This window comes from Protopterus annectens, chromosome 5.part1 (assembly GCF_019279795.1).
Source record: "Protopterus annectens isolate FY-2018-M chromosome 5.part1, PAN1.0, whole genome shotgun sequence".
In the NCBI taxonomy this organism is placed as follows: Eukaryota; Metazoa; Chordata; order Ceratodontiformes; family Protopteridae; genus Protopterus; species Protopterus annectens.
Window position 1 is genome coordinate 414,948,177 of NC_056736.1, and position 13,103 is coordinate 414,961,279.

Below are 13,103 nucleotides of genomic sequence, written 5' to 3' on the forward strand. Positions count from 1 at the left end.
GACATTACCAAAAGCAAAAATAGCTCTGGGGATTCCCTCTATTGTACTTCTGTTGTAAAAACATGGAAGTCTATCCCCCTAGATATTAGGACTGCAGAAAACAAAGCAAACTTCAAAAAACTCCAGTCTCATCTAAATAGGTCTTAGATATGCAGTTGTTCAGACCCTGGGTAAATTCCCATAGTGAAACACTTTTGTATATTATACAATAACCTATGTTGATCTTACTGTGCAAGTTTACAACAGCTCCTTTCTGTGCTCTGTACTTAAACAACTTGTGTTTATAGTATTAACTATTGTATGAATGTAACCATATAACTGAATGAAATGGCCTACATCTGTATTGTATATTTTTCAAATAATGTTATTTTGTATTGTGTACTTATTCTATGCTTATTTTACTGTATTAGCATATAACTCCTTTCTTTCTCTTGTACTGTACTTTAATAACTTGTTTATTGCATTTACTGTACTAACCTTTGCGGAGCTTTTCTCATTGGACCTCCGCTGAAAATGGGAATCATGTCCAGTTGGACTCTCCTGGTAAACAAATATAAAATAAACAAAATAAATAAATAAATTATGCCAACCCCAAGCCCTTACTGCATATACCCACTCCTCAACTACCATAAATTATGTAGCTGAGTTTCCCACATTTGGGTAAATCATACCGGTTAACCCAATTAAAGTGTGCATGGAAGAGCTTCACCCTGGGGAGGTTAACCCAACTAAAGTGTGTAATGGAAGAGCCTCACCCTGGGTAAACCACCTTCTTGATCGTGATATTCCTCCTACTAAGTATTAATGGGATCTATTAATGGAGAAGGTAGATCTGATCATTGTCGAGAGCATGCATTAATACTCAGTCATATTTGCTAACTTAATTTGTTGTATTTGATCAGATCTTCCCATAAGCCACCACTTTGCCTTTTTTCTCTAAAACATAAAACTTATATTCAATGTGGTTATTATACTTTTTAGCATGTTTGGTTGATGTATTGTTCATATCTCCCTTTTTTATGGTATACAAATGCTTATAAATGCATTTACACAGTGTTCTTTTAGTTTTTCCAACATATAAGCCTTAGAGTGAATGCAAAACATCAAAATAGACTACACCAAATGTCCCACAGTTATAATATCCCTTCACATTGATTGGCTTAAAATGATCCAGGAGCACAGTGTCAGTTGCACTGTTGTGCAGTCTGAACGATAATAAAGTTCACTTTGACTTTGACTTTAAAAATATAAAACACTGATCGCACATAGCTCAGCTGTAATTGTTATCTTTTCATTGGCCTCCTATCAGATTAGCTTTCCATTTCTGAAGAAAGGTTTTCATATTATTACCTCACATATAAATAAATCTTGGACTGCTTTCTAAATGTTGAATCACATTTCTATCATAATAAATAATTTACATTTTTTTTAAATCTTATCAGAAATTGCTTTTGAATCAACACTATAGGTTAATACCATTACATTTTCATAAGTTGCACCACTGTTTTTGCTTCTTTCCTCTTTCACTCAGTCACCAACTTTCCACACAGTGCAAAGTCTCTGGTCACTACATTCAACCCAGATACTGCTGAAGGTCTATCACAAGGGCCAACTCCCAAACACTTTCATTGAGACTTTTGTCTTTGTATACTGTAAACAAATTTAACTTGAAGAACCTTGATGTATATTAACTTCATCTAGTGTTCATATATGTGTTCATAGGTGTGTACTAGGCTAATGACCCTAGAGCCTTTACAAGCCTAGCCAATAGAAGTGCCCTGGCATTGTGCAGCCTGTCGTTAGTTCCCAGTGCCTCTATCAAGTAGAGCCACTGGAGTGATCCCTGGGGTCAACTTTCTGTTTCCCATCCACTCATCAAGATTTCTCTTGAAGAGAGCCATTGAGGTGCTCTGCTTGACATGTATGGGAAGTGTATTCCAGTGCATGGGCAGTCTCTGTGTTATGAACCTGTCCCTCCAGCATGTTCTGTTGATTGTGGTAATGAGATTGTGTTCTGTGGAGCGTGTTGTGTGGAGGTATTGGGATTTCTTTAGATGTAGCATTTCTAACAGAGCTGGGTCAGATGTTGGTTTGTAAGTCAAGCAGAGATCACCTCTTAGTAGACGATATGAGACAGAGAATAGCTGGAGTTTTTTTAGTCTGTCTGTGTAGGACATGTGTTTAAGGCCTAGGATCCTCTTCGTGAGGTACTTTTGTGGTCTCTCTAGCTGTTGCAGGTGTTTGGTGAGGTACATGCCAAATGAGGCAATATACTCTATGATTGGTCTAATGAGGGAAGAGTAAACAGAAATGACCTCTTTCTTCCTAGATGCAAAACCCTTGGTAATGAGATGTGCCACATAGAAGGACTTTCTGACCACAGTGGCAATGTGGTGGTTGAAGGAGAAGTTGCTTTCAACCTGTGTCCCCAGATCTCTTATAATGCCTTCAGTGTTCAGTGGGCTCCCATTGGTGTGATAATTAGTGGGAAGTGAGTTTTTCCCAAAGGGGATGATGACGCATTTTTTGGCATTAAGCTTAAGGCCATGGTTTCGACACCAGTCATTGGTCTCAGTGAGGCCTGTCTGTAGGATGTCTGCATCACTTGGGGAGTTAATAATGGCTCCCAGCTTGCAGTTGTCCGCAAATTTGGTCAGCCAGAGTCCCTCCATTTTGGCCTGGACTTCTGAGAAGTAGATGCCAAACAGGAGAAGACCCAAGGCCAATCCCTGTGGAACTCCACTTGTGACTGGTCTGCAGTCTGACTTGGAGTCTGCTGCTTTCACACTGTGTGTTCTAACTGTGAACCAATTTGCAACCCACCTAATGATTTAGGGGTTGATGCATAGTTTGGTGAGCTTATCAATAATTTCTGAGTGAGAAATGGTATCAAAGAGCTTGGCCAGATTGAGGTAGGCTGTATGAACTGCCTTACCTTCATCCACCGCACTGGTGACTGACTCAAAGAAGTCAACCAGATTGAGCAGGTATGATCTACCTTTTACAAAACCAAATTGCGTGGGATCTAGAGTTTGGAGATTCCCTATATCCTTGTTAATTATGTCTATGATGATGTGCTCCATAGCCTTACATATCAGACTTGTCAGGCTAATGGGGCGATAATTTCCAGAGTCTGTAGTCGCTCCTCCTTTATGGAGAGGGATGACTGTAGCAATGCACCATTCGGTAGGGACAAAGCCTGAGGTGTGGCTGTGAGTGAACAGAGCACAGAGATGTGGTGCCAGTTTACTTTGTAATTCATGTAGAACACAGACAGGGATATTGTTGGGTCCCCTGGAAGCTGTATTCTTGGCCTTAGACAATGCAGCTTTAACCTGTGCTGCAGTAATGCAGGGTGCCTGGCATTCTTCTGGTATTGAGATTGGTCCTTTAAGGGGGAAAGAGGGATAAAGTTGGGACTAAATCTGTCGGCCAGTATGTTGGTAATATCTGTTGGCTCAGTATATGAGGTACCATTGTGCAGTAACTCAGAGCAAATCTGGGTATTGCCATGGAGATTCTTGATATAACTAAAGAAAGCTTTGTGGTTGTTTTTAGTTTCTGCTGCAATTCTGCCTTCATAGCTGGCTTTGGAGGTTTTGATGAGGGTCCTCAACTTTTTGTTGCGGCTAATAAGGGAAGTTTTCTAGTCTTTATTCCTTCGGTTGTAAAGTTTATTAATGGGAGGGGATCACCAGACCGGCTTCCTTTTTTTGGAGGAGAGCGTATTGGTTCTGTTGGGTATGGCTAGTTCCATGCATTTATGTACATGTTCGTACAGTGCATTGGTGTATGATTCAGCAGTCATGCATCTATTTTCCATTGGCATGGGTGCCATGAAGTTAGCCACCTCTGTTTTTAGGAGTCCAAAGTCAGCTTTGGAGAAGTTTTTCATGGTGAATACCTTTGCGGGGGGTGTGAGTGAGATGTGGATTTCCATGGTGATTACTTTGTGGTCAGATGTAACCAGGGAGGAATAGACTATTGGTGTAGAGCAACGGTTGAGCAATTCCACACAGAGAGATCTGCATGTACGACAGGTGCAGAGACCATACCAGAACAGTCAAACACAAAATGTCCAGCACTAAAAAGGTGATTTATTGTGGCAGCTCTAGCAATTGGTGTATAATTACACCATATAAGCAAACCGGTTTCACCAGTAATAAGCCTTCCTCAGTGCAGTGACCATAGAGCAATGGTTGCCCATGTTAGTAATAACCAGGTCAAGGATTTTGCTTCCTGTAGTGTGGGTAGGAATGAGCTGGTCCAGGGCATTGTAATTGATGAATTCCAGGAAGCGTTGGGCCAGTGCATTGATGCTTGAGTATTTTTCCCAGTTGATGGACGGGTAGTTGAAGTCTCCTAGTATGAGAGTGTTGGGTTGGACCTTGATAGATTACAGGGTGTTTAGGAACATGGAGAGAGATTCTAGGGACATGGTTGGGGGCCTATAGCAGGCTATGACCTGGATCGCAGTCTTACCCAATGTTAGTTGTACCTGAAGTATCTCAGATGCATTATGTTGGGCAACTAGTCTGGAGGTGTGCATAACCTTTATGAATATGGAGACACCACCACCTTTGGAGCTTCACTCCCTGTTTCAGGGCCAAAAGGTGTGGAATAAGATGTAGCCTGGTAGTGCAGGGGTGCTTTCTGCCACTTTAAACCAGGTCTCCGTTACAGCACAAATGTCGATGTTCTGCATTTTGAGGAGTGATTCAAGCAAGTGCATCTTGAGATTTAGACTTCTAGCTCTGAACAGCACAACCCTCAGATTGCATTTATTTATAGTTGTTACTGTGGTAATTTGGTCTTTGGAACACCACCTAAAAAGGCACTATAGGGGTGGCAAGAGCCTTAGCCAGTACCCCAAAACCCAGGGGTGACAGATGCAGGCCATCTCTGGCAAAGTATTGAGGTCTGTCAATTATGTCATCTCAAGCAGACAGATACTGGATCCCCTTAGAATGACACCAGAAACTTAGCCAATTGTTGAAGTCAATCATTTTTTGTTTGTTCTGCGGTATCATTCTGGGTGATGGTAGGATACTGCTCATGGCTAGTGTCATACCTACCTGGGCCACATAATCCGAGAGCTCCACCATGTCTCTTTTCTTGTAGTCCAGGGAGGTGCATCTGAGGTCATTCACACCCACATGGACAATGACAGAGTCATACTTGTACATGTTGTGGAGTGACCTGATTGCGTGTGTTATGTGTCGGATTCTGGCACCTGATAGACAGCTGACTGTTACCTTCTCCTTATTCAACCTAGTGAGTGGGACATCTGTGTGCCTCACTATTGAGTCTCCTATGATTAGTGATTTAGGCAAGGTGTGTAGCCTTAGGGGCTTAGGTTGAGGGGCCCACTGTGGAGGTGAGTTATGTGTCCTGTGGTTTGTGCTGTGTTGTGGTGGTCAAGTGCATTTCTGTCTTGGAGGACACTGCTGTTATGATAAATTTCTATTGAGTGGCTCCGGGAAGGTGGGTGTGTGGTTTGTGTTTTTATGTGAGAGTTGGGATAGTGGCTGTTCTGGAGGGCTATGTGTTCCATGTGGTGTGGTGTAGGTGTTGAACTTCTCCTCTTGACCAGCTAGACCAGTCCTGGCTGGAGAGTGCATAGCTTCCAATTTGGTGATATAAGTGCATCTCTCACAAGTCTGAGTTTTGGGAGGTAAAAGGAGAGGGTTATCTGTGTACATGAAGTAGTTGCTACACTGCCTCAGAATGCCCAAGTGCAGCAGGTTAATAGGAGAAAGCACAGGGAACTGCCCTTTAATCATGCCAGAAGGGGTGGTCATAACTGCTAAGTACTTGAGCTATTTCCATGAAGAACAACTAGTGCTGATGGCTCCTAGGTGTGCTATAATAATTGCAAAGTGATTAGGCTATTTGAAGTGCAAGAGAGAAAGAACTAGCAAGATCTAAGGAAAAAAACTGAAGTATACATATATATATATATATATATATATATATATATATATATATATATATATATATATATATATACACATACATACATATATATATATAAAAATATATATTTTATATATATGTATAAATATATATATATATATATATATATATATATATATATATATATATATATATATGTTTGTTTAATCAAACCGATCAGAAAACAGAAGAGATAACAAAATATGCATCTAAAACTTCTGATAGGCACCAGAAAAATAAAACAGTGCTGACTACAACTGTTAACTGAGATATATAAGTATCCTGTTTTTTTATTATTTATACAGATTATAAAAATATATATTTTATATATATGTATATATATATATATATATATATATATATATATATATATATATATATATATATATATATGTTTGTTTAATCAAACCGATTAGAAAACAGAAGAGATAATAAAATATGCATCTAAAACTTCTGATAGGCACCAGAAAAATAAAACAGTGTTGACTACAACTGTTAGCTGAGATATATAAGTATCCTGTTTTTTTATTATTTATACAGATTATTGTTTCTAACAATTTATATATAGCACTTTTATTTTATTTGTTTGCAGTTAAAAGCATTCTGTATCTTTACAAATCTTTATCTGTATAAAAACTTTCATTTAGTGGCTTTCTCTAGTGCTTACTGTCTGTAGGCTATTTTTTTTTTACATACTTGGTGGCTTTGCAGTGGCCCACCCCTACTGTAAATCTGATCTGGGACACTCCTCCCAGTCTAGTGTCATTAGCTCATTCTACCTAATACAGAGAGAACATTTGATAAGGCCTTCTGTTTCTCCTTTTTCCCTTTCAAAAAAAAAAACACATTTTTTTTTGCCTGAATCTCCTTGTATTCTGACTGTGCTTCTCAAACATTTTGGAAATATAGAGTATATGTAGACTAGCTACTTATTCTGCTGTGTTACTTCCTCTTAAATCATTTTTCAGTTGTGCACTTCCCTTGCTTCATTTAAAAAAGTTTTAAATTCCTAATTTTGTAGAGTTTTAATTGCATTTACTGTCTAGGACTACACACTCAAGTATGTTAGCCTTTTCTGTGTTTATTTACTGTATTATTGCATTGTTTAGCCTGTTTCAACAACAAAAAAAAATACTATCTTGTTTGCTCGTTTCCCACCTTTTCTAGCCGATACATATCCCAAGCTTTGCTTGTCTCAGGACTTTATTTTCTGTGCTCAGAGCTATCCAGACCTTGCATTGGTAGTGGGAAGTCCTACTGCCTACCAGTGGGACTGGTGAGCATTGTACTGCCCATGTAACGCTAGAGGAGTGGTTTCCAGCTCTGAAATTGTAATTTTTTGGGCTGATTTCTGTCTCTTTCAAGTTTCTGGCTTAAAAATGCATGTGTTTGCATATTTTTCACATCGTGCAGCACTGTTTAGGCTACAGTTAAACTATTCCAGGTGCCAGAAAGTCTGCTCTTCAAATTTTCCCTTAAAAGTTGCTGGTTTCTCAGTAGTAGCACTAAAATCTGAACCCCTGTGACTAGCACTTGCTCTAGAACCTGCTGGAAAGCAATAGGAAGCCTGAAAAAGATACAAGCACTCAGCACTCCTTGTCAATAAGGAGAAATTAATCATAGGCACTAAACAGCCTATAATTGCAAAGTACCTTGCAAAGGTAAGGGAAAACAACTCTTAAACTTTACATAAAAGCACCTAAATAGGCATCTCCAAGGGTCAGCTTCCAGTGATTTCTCCTGTCCACCTGGTGAATCTGGGCATACTGGAGCAATGTGGCAACTGCCTCATGTACACAGACAATCCTCTCCTCCTACCACCCAACACTACAACCTGCGAGAGATGCACTTACATAGCCAAACTGGAAGCAAAGCTCTCTCCGGCCAAGATTGTGCTAGACAGTCAAGAGGAGAAGGTTAACACCTGCATCACACCTCAAGCAACTCATAGCCCTTCAAAACCCACACCATCAGCACCCACACATAGCAACACTAAACCCACATATGCGGAGGCCCTTAACATTAACCTGCCCAAGCAACAAGGACCTCCGAAGCCGAAACTCAAACAAACACCAGTCACAACCAAAGTGACACATAGCTCACAACACCAGTGTGCCACCCAACAACAGCCCCTAAGGCAAGACAATGTACGCAACACTTTAGTTATAGGTGACTCTATAGTCAGGCACACTGATGTCCCACTCACCAGACTGAACAAGGAGAAAATGACAGTCAGCTGCCTGTCAGGTGCCAGGATCCGCCACATAACGCATGCACTCAAGTCACTCCACAACAAGTACAAATATGACTCTGTCATTGTCCATGCTGGAGTGAATGACTTGAGACGTACTTCCCTGGACTACATGAAAAGAGATATGGAAGAGCTCTTGGATCATGTGACCCAGGCAGGTATGACCCTAGCCCTGAGTAGCATCCTGCCTTCGCCAAGAATGATACCACAGTATAAGGACAAAATGATTGACTTCAATTGGCTAAGCTTCTGGTGTCATTCAAAGGGGTTCCAGTATTTGTCTGCCTGGGATGACATGATCGACAAACCACGATGCTTTGCCAGAGATGGTCTGCACCTGTCACCCCTGGGATTCAGGTTACTGGCTAAGGCTCTTGCCACCCCTATAGTGCCTTTTTTAGGCAAGGTTCAAAAGGATAAAACCACCACCGTAACAAATAGAAGCAGGCAAAATCTGAAGGTAATGCTACTCAATGCTAGAAGTCTAAACCTCAAAATGCACTCTCTCAAGGCACTCCTAAAAATGGAGAACATCGATATCTGTGCAGTAACTGAGACCTGGTTCAAGGCTTCAGAGAGCACCCCTGCAATACCAGGCTACAATTCTTACCACACTTATTGGCCACAAAACCAGGACCAAAACACTAATGGTGGAGGAGTGTCCATATTCACCAAGGATATTCACACCTCCAGGCTAGTTGCCCAACACAATGCATTTGAAATTCTCCAGGTGCAACTAACACTAGGTAAGACTGCAATCCAAATTGTAGCTTGCTACAGATCCCCATCCACGCCCCAAGATTCTCACTACACCTTTCTAAACATACTGGAAAATATTAAGATACAACCAAACACCCTAATACTGGGTGATTTTAAATACCCTGCCATTAATTGGGAAAACTACTCAGGTACCATCTCCTTTTCCCAACGGTTCTTGGACTTCATAAATTCCAAAGCCCTGGATCAACTAATCCATTGTCCCACCAGGGGCTCCAATATCCTAGACCTGGTCATTACCAACATGGGAGATAGATGCTCCACACCAGTGGTCACCCCCTCATTGGTCAGGTCTGACCATAAGCAAATCACCCTTGACATCCACATCCCACCCCCCCCCCAGTAAGGAAACCTCCTTAAAAAACTTCTCCAAAGCCAACTTCAAGCTACTGAAGTCAGAAGTGAAAAACTTCACAACACCCACGCAGACGGGATCTGGAAGTTCGACTACAGAATCCTACACTAAGGCACTGTATGAGCACATCCACTCATGCATGAATCGTGCCATCCCAAATAGAGCCAAGATGCTCTTCTCCAAAAAAAGGAAACCAATCTGGTGGTCCCCTGCTATAAACAAACTATACAACAGAAGGAAGAAACTGTTGCAAAAAAGAGGAAAATCCCAGGATGCAAAAAAACTCCCTCACCAGCCTCAGTAAGAAGCTGAGATCTCTCATAAAATCCTCAAAAGCTAGTTACGAAAATAAAATTGCCAAAGATTCCAAAGACAACCACAAGGCATTCTATACTTATGTCAAAAATCTAAATGGCAATGCTCAGATCTGCTCTGAGTTACAACAGAATGGCATTAAATATACTGATCCCAAGGATATTGCCAATATCCTGGCAGATCGATTTGGTGCCAACTTCACCCCACTCTCACCCCCTAAAGGGCCCATCTCAATACCAAAAGATTGCCAAATTCCGATAATCATGGCCACACAGGTAGAAACCGCACTCTCCAAGCTAAGAATACAGCATCCATGGGACCAGATGACATCCCAGGCTGTGTACTACATGAACTTCAAAATGAACTGGTACCTCACCTAAGTGTCATGTTTAATCATAGCCTCACCTCAGGTTTCGTGCCCACTGAATGGAGCACAGCTACAGTTATCCCACTCCACAAGGGAGGATCCACCTTGGATCCCGGGAACTACCGTCCCATCAGTCTGACAAGCCTGATTTGCAAGGGCATGGAGTGCATTATCATGGAATTTATAAACAAAGACAGTGGCAACCTTCAAACACTAGACCCCACCCAGTTTTGGTTTGTGAAGGGCCGATCTTGTCTCCTGAATCTGATTGACTTCTTCGAATCAATCTCCAGAGCTGTGGACGAGGGTAAGGCAGTCCACACAGCCTATCTGGACCTCGCCAAGGCCTTTGACACCATCCCCCATTCTGGAATCATAAATAAACTTACTAAGCTGGGCATAAATCCCTACGTCACTTGATGGGTTGCTAACTGGCTTACTGACAGAACCCAGACAGCAAAAGTAGCCAACTCCAAATCCAGATCCAGACAAGTGACAAGTGGAGTACCTCAGGGTTCAGTCCTGGGACCACTCTTGTTTGGCATCTACTTCTCTGAAGTACAGGCTAACACTAAGGGAGTCTGGCTAACAAAGTTTGCAGATGACTGCAAACTGGGAGCCATTATTGAATCCCCAAATGATGTGGATATTCTACAAAAGGGCCTTACAGAAACAGATGCCTGGTGTTAGAGCTATGGGCTCAAGCTTAATGCCAAGAAATGTACAGTTATCCCCTTTGGAAAAAAACATGTACCCATGAGTTACCTCATAAGTGGCAGGACACTAAACATTGAAAGTGTGATGAGAGACTTAGGGACACAGGTGGACAGTGGTCTTACTTTCGATAACCACATTGCCACAACAGTCAGGAAATCCTTCTATGTGGCACACCTCATCACTAAGGGCTTTTCATCCAGAAAAAAGGAGGTCATTGTCCCACTGTACTCATCCCTCATTAGGCCCATTATAGAGTATAATGCCCCATTTGGTATGTACCTCACAAGACATCTGCAACAGCTTGAAAGGCCACAGAAATACCTCACTAAAAGAATCACAGGCCTAAAGCAGATGCCATATACTGACCGTCTAAAAAACTCCAGCTATACTCTGTGGCATATCGTCTACTCAGAGGCGATCTCTGCTTAACATACAAGGCCATGTCAAACCCTAAGCTGTTGGACATGCTCCACTTAAAGAAATCCCAATCCCTCAGAGCCACACGCTCCAGGGATCTAAACCTTATCATCACAATGAACAAAACATGCTGGAGGGATAGGTTCCTGACCCAGAGACTCCCCATACACTGGAATAGACTGCCCATACATATCAAGCAGAGCGCCTCTTTGGCTCTCTTCAAAAGGAACCTTGATGATTGGATGGGAGATAGGAAATTCACCCCAGGGATCATGTCAGTCGCCCTGCTAGACAGGGGCCTGGAGAAGTAAATATTGTGGGAAGAAATATCCAGGGAATTGTTGTGGCTAGGCTTGCATAGGCCCTAGGGCCAATAGCCTATTACCAACCTATGAACCTATATAAATTAATACAAAAGGAAGAGACAAAAGCAACCCACAGTGATTTCTTTAAGCTTTCGTTCCTTTTAATTCGTATTGGAACTTCTTCAGAATGGATCAAATGTCAAGGGACTAATGTATTAACAGTGGTACCATTGCTCATGAATAATAAAATACATGTAAGAGCCAATAGTAAATAACAATACCACAGCAAAAAAATGTACATATACATGAGTAATTGAATAAAATAAAGTGTCACCAACACATAACCTGTACAGTATTACTAGGAAAAAAGCTTTATAACTTGAACTTTCCCAATATTGTGGAATACAATCCTGTATGCCACCTAGTAAATAAAAAGCATTCCTGAATGAACGCCCCCCAAAAATAAAAACTTGTAGAATTATTGAAACCATTTTAAGGCACATTTCAGATTCAGGGACTCATTCAACCCTGGGAAAAATTCAGCTTTCAATCTCAGCTGCCACTTCAATTCCTGAACTTGTAATTTGCAATCAGCATCTCCAAAGAAACTCATAACATGTTCCAAGACAAAGAACTTAAATGACCTAAAGTTATTGCAAAATGTACTATGTTTGCCAAAAGCATTAACATGATCCTTATTCCTAATAGCCCCATAATGCTTCTTTATTCTGTCACTCAATCTGCGGACAGTTTTACCCACATAAAAACATGAACACGTGGAACACACTGCACAATACACTATCATGCTAGAATTGCAGTCATAGTAATTATTAAAGGAAACTCTAACGTTGCAGTGTGGAAAAAAAATAAGCCTCACCTTCAAAAATGTACTGACAACACACACATATACCACATTTGTGCATCCCTTTAGGTAGGAAACCATTAATAACTGGGGCTAAAATGAACTGGTTATCTCTATTTTCAAAAAATACCTTCAAAGTTTTGGTCATTTTATATGAAAAAATAGGTTCCCAAAAAAGGTTTGTAAGATGACGTTGGTGGTCAAGAAGAGGAGGAGGAGTGTGAGGGCAGGACCAAGGATCAAATTCTGGAAACTGAAAAAGGGTAATTGTGAGGTGGAGTTCAGGGAAGAGTTAAGACAGGCACTGGGTAGCAGTGAAGAGTTACCAAATTGCTGGGTAACTACAGCAGAGATAGTAAGGGAGATAGCTAGAAAGGTGCTTGGTATGACATCTGGACAGAGGAAGGACGACAAGGAGACATGGTGGTGGAATGAGGAAGTACAGCAGAGTATACAGAGAAAGAGACTGGCAAAGAAGAAGTGGGATTGTCAGAGAGATTAAGAAAGTAGACAGGAGTATAAGGAGATGAGGTGCATGGCAAAGAGAGAGGTGGCGAAGGCTAAGTATAAGGCATATGAAGAGTTGTATGAAAGGTTGGACACTAAGGATGGAGAAAAGGACCTGTACTGATTGGCTAGACAGAGGGACCAAGCTAGGAAAGATGTGCAGCAGGTAAAGGTGATAAAGGATAATGAGGGAAATATACAAGCGAGGAGAGTGTGTTGAGCAGATGGAAAGAGTACTTTGAGGGGTTGATGAATGAAGAGAATGAGAGGGAGAG

At 41.2% G+C, this 13,103-nt stretch overlaps 1 pseudogene; it reads right to left on the bottom strand.

Annotated features, from left to right (window-relative positions):
- Positions 1–591: 591 nt before the first annotated feature.
- Positions 592–802, bottom strand: LOC122803681 (annotated as a pseudogene).
- Positions 803–13,103: the final 12,301 nt, after the last annotated feature.